This window comes from Nerophis ophidion, linkage group LG05, assembly GCF_033978795.1.
Source record: "Nerophis ophidion isolate RoL-2023_Sa linkage group LG05, RoL_Noph_v1.0, whole genome shotgun sequence".
Lineage (NCBI taxonomy): Eukaryota > Metazoa > Chordata > Actinopteri > Syngnathiformes > Syngnathidae > Nerophis > Nerophis ophidion.
The window spans coordinates 15,907,757-15,915,806 of record NC_084615.1 but is presented as its reverse complement, the minus strand read 5'-3'; positions in this window follow the sequence as shown (position 1 = coordinate 15,915,806).

The following is an 8,050-nucleotide window of genomic DNA, read 5'->3' as shown; positions in this document are numbered from 1 at the left end:
GCGGGACTAGAGCCATGGGGGGCGGAGCTTGGCAATCAAAAGAAGACTGAGGAAATCTAAATTTCAAAAAAATGTCCTGGTAGTGTTTTATCTTTGAATTATAGTCTTTTGTAGGTGACTTACACCTGGAGACAGAAGGCACAACAAGAACATTATGGTCCGTGACTTCCTTAGATGACGCCGGCGGAATGACGTCATCGGCGCGCGCCGATTCAGTGACGTCATCAGAAGTGGGCGGAGTGACGTCATGAAGAGTGGATGGAGTGAAGTCGTAGCCGGAGTTCATTTTGTTAGCAGCCCAATCAGAAAATTGTTTGGCAAAATGAGTTACTGGATTACCAAACATCGGCGGCGAGGAAAACTTTGCTGCTTGTGGCGTCTTGCTGTCTGGAGGAGTCTGAGGGAGCGGCGCGTCCCGGTAGCGAAGTGGAGCCCTTTTGGACGGCTTCCGTCTTCGCTGACGCGTCCGGTACTGTGGTGGATCGATGTCCTCGGGCCATACGGAGGTGATCGGAATCAACTTGCCATTAGGACCCCACATCAGGTCCTGGCGCTCCAAGGGCGAGTGGCGTAGAGTCTCCGCTTCCATTGCTCTCCACGTACCTTGCTCCACATCTTCAGAGTCTATGGCGAAGGAACTGTAAGCTTGGTCCCTTCTGTCACGTGGGGGTCGCATTTTAATGCGGGATCGTTCCTCCAACGCAAACATAGACACTCCGGACAACAACTAAAAGGTAAGAATGATTTAATAACAAAACACTGGTACAAAAACAGACGAAAAGAAACACGTGGCGAAAACACAGAAGCTAATGCTAACACTAGCACAGGATCAGGTAACAAGAAATCTAGAATTACCAACGAAACAGTTGCATACCGCAAACAAGGGACCAAGACCGACAGACGGGACAAGGCAGGCTTAAATAAGGAAGTAATTAAAAAAACAGGTGTGCGTCTGGAACCCTCAGCAGGTGAAATTAATATGTTGCCATGGTGACCAAACTGACTCACAAAAAATGTACACAAACAACAAAGGGAGTCCAAACTAACAGAAAATAACTAAACTAAACATGATCCAGACTACGGATCATGACAGAGAGGAGGTGCAAAGAAGTAACTATGAGAGGAAGTGGATGGAAGTAAATATGTGAGGAGGTGGAAGAAGTAAATATGAGAGGAGGTGGAAATAAGTAAATATGTGAGGAGGTGGAAAAAAGTAAATATGAGAGGAGGTGTAAAGGATTAAATATGAGAGGTGGTGGAAAGAAGTAAATATGAGAGGAGGTGTAAAGGAATAAATATTAAAGGAGATGGATAGAAGTAAAAATGAGAGGCGTTAGAAGTAAGTAAATATGAGAGGAGGTGGAATGAAGTAAATATGAGAGGAGGTGGAAAGAAGTAAATATGTGAGGAGGTGGATAGATTTAAAAATGAGAGAACATGGAAGTAAGTAAATATGGAAGGAGGTGGAAAGGAGTAAATATGAGAGGAGGTGGAAAGAAGTAAGTATGGGAAGAGGTGTAAAGAAGTAAATATGAGAGGAGGTGGAAAGAAGTAAATATGTGAGGTAGAAATAAGTAAATATGAGAGGAGGTGGAAAGAAGTAATTATGTGAAGTGGAAAGAATTAAATATGAGAAGAGGTGGAAAGAAGTAAATATGAGAGGAGGTGGATAGAAGTAAATATGTGAGGAGGGGAAAATAAGTAAAAATGTGGGGAGGTGAATGGAAGTAAATATGAGAGGAGGTGGATTGAAGATAATATGTGAGGAGGTGGAAGTAAGTAAATATGAGAGGAGGTGGAAAGAAGTAAATATGAGAGGAGGTGGAAGTAAGTAAATATGAGAAGAGATGGAAAGAAGTAAATATGAGAGGAGATGGAAGTAAGTAAATATGAGAGGAGGTGGAAGTAAGTAAATATGAGAGGAGGTGGAAAGAAGTAAATATGAGTGGAGGCGGAAAGAAGTAAGTATGGCAGGAGGTGGTAAGAATTAAATAAGAGAGGAGGTGGAAATAAGTAAATATGAGAGGAGGTGGAAAAAAGTAAATATGAGAGGAAGTGGAAATAAGTAAATATGAGAGGAAGTGGAAAGAAGTAAATATGAGAGGAGGTGGAAGTAAGTAAATATGAGAGGAGGTGGAAAGAAGTAAATATGAGTGGAGGTGGAAAGAGGTAAGTATGGGAGGAGGTGGTAAGAATTAAATAAGAGAGGAGGTGGAAATAAGTAAATATGAGAGGAGGTGGAAAGAAGTAAATATGAGAGGAAGTGGACGTAAGTAAATAAGAGAGGAGGTGGAAAGAAGTAAATATGAGAGGAGGTGGAAGTAAGTAAATATGAGAGGAGGTGGAAGTAAGTAAATATGAGAGGAGGTGGAAAGAAGTAAATATGAATGGAGGTGGAAAGAGGTAAGTATGGGAGGAGGTGGTAAGAAGTAAATAAGAGAGGAGGTGGAAATAAGTAAATATGAGAGGAGGTGGATGGAAGTCAATATATCAGGAGGTGGAAGTAAGTAAATATGAGAGGTGGTGGACAGAAGTAAATATGAGAGGAGGTGGAAGTAAATAAATATGAGAGGAGGTGGAAGTAAGTAAATATGAGAGGAGGTGGAAGTAAATAAATATGAGAGGAGGTGAATGGAAGTTAATATATGAGGAGGTGGAAAGAAGTAAATATGAGAGGAGGTGTAAAGGAGTAAGTATGCAAGGAGGTGGAAAGGAGTAAACATGTTGTCATCAAGCACATATCTGACACAGCAGCCAAATGGAAACAGATGCGGTGGTTACATTTAAAAGCAACTAAACGCCAGAGTAACTCAACCAGAGCAAACAACATAAACAACTTTAATGAATTCACAGGGTGCAAATGTGTGTGTGTGTGTGTGTGTGTGTGTGTGTGTGTGTGTGTGTGTGTATGTGTGTGTGTGTGTGTGTGTGTGAGAGTGTGTGTTTGTGTAAGTACAGGCTTGCTGGTTTAGCCAAGCAATTCACTTTGAGAAGAACTCCGGTTGGAAGCGTCAAAGTCAGGATCCAGTATTGAAATGTTGTCCATGAAGGTCGTCAATCATCAGGTCCTTGTCACCTCGGGACCTTCGATCGGTTGCCATCGATTGCCCGGCGAAAGCGGATGTTGTGATGAAAGATCCACTCCCACTGGAGGAACGCGTCTTTCCGCGCACACAGATGAGGCAGCCCGCCCAAAACTGAAATCCCATTCGGGTCGCGTTGCCGTCCAGACCGGTGTTTTTCAACCGGTGTGCCGCGGCACACTAGTGTGCCAAGAGATATTGCCTGGTCTGCCGTGGTCTACACGTATCTCTTATGTGCGACTGCCATCATATTGCAGTCTACACGTTTCTCTTATGTGTGACTGCCATCATATTGCAGTCTACGCGTTTCTCTTATGTGTGACTGACATCATATTGCAGTCTACACGTACCTCTTATGTGTGACTGCCATCATATTGCAGTCTACATGTATCTCTTATGTGTGACTGCCATCATATTGCAGTCTACACGCATCTCTTATCTGTGACTGCCATCATATTGCAGTCTACACGTATCTCTAATGTGTGACTACCGTCATATTGCAGTCTACACGTATCTCTTATGTGTGACTGCCATCATATTGCAGTCTATTATCTCTTATGTGTGACTGCCATCATATTGCAGTCCACACATACCTCTTATGTGTGACTGCCATCATATTGCAGTCTACACATATCTCTTATGTATAGACTGCCATCATATTTCAGTCTAAACGTATCTCTTATGTGTGACTGCCATCATATTGCAGAGAAGTACGTGTAATGAGTTACTATGCTCATCTAATGAGTTACTATGGCCATCTATTTACTTACTATGCTCATCTAATTAGTGACGATGGTCATCTAATGACTTATTATGATAATTTAATGAGCTACGATGGTAATTTAATTAGTTACTATGGTCATCTAATTAGATACTATGGTCAACTAATTAGTTACTTTGGTAATGTCAGTCACAGCAGCTCAGCAGCGATGGACGGGACCGACTTTTGCTGGTGTTTCCTGCCTTTACCCATTCAACATATATTTACCTGCGCATTACCTACCTTCCCTGCATCCTGGGGTCACACTGGTGCTTCTTTCTGTCACCCATACACGCTGGTGCTTCCTGCCATCACCCAGACAAGATATCTTTACCTGCACTTTACCTACCTTCTCTGTATTCTGGAGTCAAACTAGTGCCTCCTTCTTTCACCCAGTCAACATATCTTTACCCGCGCAGTACCTACCTTCTCTGCTTTTAAGCGGCCATCTTGAGACGGCAGCAGGGCAGCAGTTCTTTGAAGGCTCGTAAAATCAAGACCGGAGCAGTTAGAAAAACTCTTTCGTCAACTTTTAATCAGAAGGGTTTAATTTCTGTCCTGTGCAAGTTTGAAGCCGACGCAACAAACGCGCTCAGAGGAGATAGTGTTTGACAAAAGGTGACGGGTATTTACAAAACTTTTGTTTTGAAGGGGTATTTGCCAACTTCCTGTTTATTTTTGCTGAAGGGTGTAAATGAATGAATTGTAGGTCTAAGTGAGACCTACATAAATGTTTTTGTTTAATTTCTCTACGACATTCCTACCGGAAGTTACAAGCAGTTTTGTCTGTTTTCTCCCTAGGAACAGAATTGTCCAAGTTTTATTCCTAAGGGAAGCTAGAGCGCAATTTTGAGTTTTGGGGTTTGTATTTTCATTAGATCGCAATTTTTGCCAGTCCTGATATGTGTGTCCAGTTTGGTGAGCTTTGAAGCATTTTAAGGGGGTCAAATTACAGCTCAAAGAGGCAAAAATGACATTTTTTTGGAAATTTTAGTTTTGAAGGGGTTTTTGCCAACTTCCTGTGAGTGTATGAAATGTAGGTCTAAGTCAGACCTACATAGAGGTTTTTATTTCATGTCTCTACGACATTCCTAACGGACGTTACAAGCAGTTTTGTCTGTATTTTTTCCTAGGGGGCGCTCGAGCGCAATTTTAAGTTTTGTGTTTTTTTTTTTGATTAGATGGCAATTTTCGCCAGTCCTGATGTGTGTGTAAAATTTGGTTAAATTTGAAGCATGTTAAGGGGGTCAAATTACAGATCGCCGTTTCTGGATGTTGTTGATAAATGGCTTTCGCTTGGCATAGTAGAGCTTTAACTTGCACTTTGAAGCATGTTAACGGGGTCAAATTACAGCTCAAAGAGGCGGCGGTATAATAATAAAAAACCTTAGAAATACAATAGGGTCCTCTGTCCTAAAGGGACATTCGGTCCCTATAAACCTGGTTAGTTCCATTTTGTAAGCAAGCAAGCACGGTTCCACTCCTGTTAATTGAATCACCTGGCTTGGCAGGTGTAATTCAGCAGCTAATAAGAAGCAGCATGCTCTCCTGCCATCATAACAAAATAAAGCCTGCAAAGTTGATGAATACAACCCCTGCTGTGTGTTCAGTCCCAAGGAAAAATAAACAAGTTTGTAGGAAGCAATAGGCGGGCGATATTGTTCAGTTTGCACGGCGGTGATGAAAACTGCTTTTTTATCTGCTTAGCAGGGAGTCAACAGTTGCTCTAATAACATACAGGAAGTCCTGCTTTCTTCCCAAAAGTGACCTCAGTGGCCACATTGTTGTCACCCTGCCTTCAAAGCCTTCGCTATCATTCCAACGCTCAAAAATACAAACCCCGTTTCCATATGAGTTGGGAAATTGTGTAGAATTTGATGCCAGCAACATGTGACAAAGAAGTTGGGAAAGGTGGCAATAAGTACTGATAAAGTTGAGGAATGTTCATCAAACACTTATTTGGAACATCCCACAGGTGTGCAGGCTAATTGGGAACAGGTGGGTGCCATGAGTGGGTATAAAAAACTTCTTCCCAAAAAATTCTCAGTCTTTCACAAAAAAAATGGGTAAGGTACACTCATTTGTCCACAAGTGCGTGAGCAAATAGTCAAACAGTTTAAGAACAACATTTCTCAAAGTGAAATTGCAAGAAATTGAGGGATTTCAACATCTACGGTCCATAATATCATCAAAAAGTTCAGCGAATCTGGAGAAATCACTCCACGTAAGCGGCATGGCTGGAAACCAACATTGAATGACGGTGACCTTCCATCCCTCAGACGGCACTGTATCAAAAACCGACATCAATCTTTAAAGGATATCCCCACATGGGCTCAGGAACACTTCATAAAACCACTGTCACTCAATACAGTTGGTTGCTACATCTGTAAGTGCAAGTTAAAGCTCTATTATGCAAAGCGAAAGCCATTTATCAACAACATCCAGAAACGCCGCCGGCTTCTCTGGGCCGGAGATCATCTAAGATGGACTGATACAAAGTGGAAAAGTGTTCTGTGGTCTGATGAGTCCACATTTTTGGAAATATTCCACATCGTGTCAAGCGAACCATCCAGACTGTTGTCGACGCAAAGTTCAAAAGCCAGCATCTGTGATGGTGTGGGGGTGCATTAGTGCCCAAGGCATGGGTAACTTACACATCTGTGTCGGCACCATTAATGCTGAAAGGTACATACAGCTTTTGGAACAACATATACTGCCATCGAAGCGTCGTCTTTTTCATGGACGCCCCTGCTTATTTCAGCAAGTCTAGAACTGTCTCCCATCAGAAATGTGTGGCGCATTATGAAGCGTAAAATACGACAGCGGAGACCCCGACTGAAGCTCTACATAAAACAAGAACGGCGATGAGGTGGCGACTTGTCCAGGGTATACCCCGCCTTCCGCCCATTGTAGCTAAGATAGGCGCCAACGCCCCCCATGACCCGGAAAGGGAATAAGCGGTAGAAAAATGGATGGATGGATGGGAAAGAATTCCACTTTCAAAGCTTCAACAATTAGTTTCCTCAGTTCCCAAACGTTTATTGAGTGTTGTTAAAAGAAAAGGTAATGTAACACAGTGATGAACATGCCTTTTCCCAACTACTTTGGCACGTGTTGCAGCCATGAAACACTAAGTTAATTATTATTTGCAAAAAAAAATTAAGTTTATGTTGTCTTTGTAGTGCATTCAATTGAATATGGGTTGAAAAGGATTTGCAAATCATTGTATTCTGTTTATATTTACCTAGCTCTTTATTTCTTCTTCTTTATGACATTTATAGTAAAGGGCTCCATATGAGGACGGTTAAATGCTATCTCAGTGCCGAGTGTGCACCGTGCATCACAGGAGTGTGTCCCAAAGTCTTTATTTGTCCAGATGACTCAACTCTTCATCATGCCCCCTCCATGCCTCAATTATATTATTTACGCTTGCCTTTTTTCCTGGCCTGACTCACGCTTAAGTGCCCTGAGTTAAAAACCCACAACCAGAAAAAAAAACATCTGATTTGTTGTGACTGCCGCTCTCTCCGAGATCTTCCGTAATAAAGGGTTTTTTTTGTCTTTTGAATTGCGCATTTTATTTTGAAAAGCAACTCCTCTTGTTTCAGATCACTGGCCCTTCCTCTTGTGTAGGCAGCCTAAAGTCATACCTGATTGTTTCCACCCGTTTCCTCTTACCCTCATGTGTCATACAAGCCCACGCTTCCCCTTGTTCTGTGCCAGATTGTCTCGCGCCATTGTGCCTGTCTTGCTTCCATCTTTTTGTCCATGACTTGCCTCGTCCCACGCTTATTATCTTGGATCCTGAATTCCCAAGCTGTTATTTTGAGTTTGGCTTTTTCCTCCTCCTCAGAGTGAATTTTGTTATTTAGCTTTTGTTCAACCAAAGTGGTGAGTTATAGTTTTTTTCCTACTAATCTTTCCTTCCTCTAATTTCTTGAGTGATTTTTCGTTTACCTTTATTAGATTAAGATTAAGAGTATAAATGTTTATAGTCATTGTTTTCTTCCTTCTTTTGGAGTGTTTTATGTTAATAAGTTTCATAGCAGGTACGGGCGCTGTGATAGTCTCTCCCTGTCATGCGGGTTCCATGGACCATCAAGGACAGGGCATTCTTGAGCAGGTTTGACTCTTGTTTATTTTTTCAAATAAACCTCAGTGTAGGTCGGGTCGCTTTTCAGCTAATTCCTCTCCACTGCTCGCTCTG